The sequence below is a fragment of the Tarenaya hassleriana genome, unplaced genomic scaffold (assembly GCF_000463585.1).
Source record: "Tarenaya hassleriana unplaced genomic scaffold, ASM46358v1 Cleome332, whole genome shotgun sequence".
Classification (NCBI taxonomy): domain Eukaryota; kingdom Viridiplantae; phylum Streptophyta; class Magnoliopsida; order Brassicales; family Cleomaceae; genus Tarenaya; species Tarenaya hassleriana.
This window is the reverse complement of record NW_010966478.1, coordinates 34,789-36,042: the sequence shown is the minus strand read 5'-3', so window position 1 is coordinate 36,042 and position 1,254 is coordinate 34,789.

Here is a 1,254-nt window from a genome sequence, read left to right as displayed (position 1 = left end):
TTTTTGGAGATCAAAAAACGAGTTCTAAGTCTCGAGATTTCTCGGTGCACAAATCGAATAGAGATTCGAGTCCTAGCAGACAAGTTCCAAAGGTTGGAATCCATCCCGAGGTGTGGATACGTGTAGAGGGCAAGGTATTCTTCCTGCTTACAGTGATCGGATGAACATCTCAATTGATACAGGCCCCGGATCGATTGAGGTAAGCGTTCTATCGTTTCTACAAGATCATGCATGATAGGTTTTAGGGTTTTATCAAAATTTTTGTTTTACATCTGCTGCGCAAACCCTAGAACTGATCTCTTAGGAATATGATTCGCTTATGAGATCCCAGGAAAACCCAACAACAAGTTGAAGACGTTCAACCTGATTCACTGCCGGTTGTGACTCAACCTTCGACGAGTGAACCTCGGAGATAAGGCAAGATTCACCAAGAACCTGTGAGATACGGATTCCGAGGCTATGGCGAGTCCGGATTCCGAGAAATGGCGAGGCTATGAAGTCCGAGATGCAATCCATGTCAGACAACCAAGTATGGACTCTGGTTGATGCATCTGAAGGGATAAAACCCATCGGATGCAAGTCGATCTTCAAAAAGAAGACCGACATGGATGACAACGTGCACACGTACAAGGCACGAATTATGGCGAAGGGATTCCGTCAAATTCATGGTATTGACTATGATGAGACCTTTTCGCCTGTAGTTATGCTGAAGTCCATCAGGATCCTACTTGCCATAGCCGTATATTACGACTATGAGATATGGCAAATGGATGTCAAGACCGCGTTCCTTAACGGGAACTTGACCGAGGATGTGTACATGACACAATCCGAAGGTTTTGTCGATCTAAGGAACCCGATGATGGTGTGCAAGCTTCAGAGGTCCATTTATGGACTGAAGCAGGCTTCGAGGAGCTGGAACCTTCGCTTTGATGAGACAATCAAAAGGTTTGGTTTCTCACAGAACGAAGACGAGTCGTGTTTTTACAAGAAGGTTAGTGGGAGCACAGTAGTATTTCTAGTGCTGTACGTGGATGACATTCTCCTTATAGGGAATGACGTTCCTACCTTGCAAGACATTAAGTCTTGGCTAGGAACGCAGTTTTCTATGAAGGACCTGGGAGAAACGGCCTATATTTTAGGCATTAAGATCTATAGAGATAGATCGAGGCGTCTTCTAGGACTGTGTCAGAGCACTTACATCGATAAGGTCTTGAAACGGTTCAAGATGCAAGATTCCAAGAAAGAAACCTTACC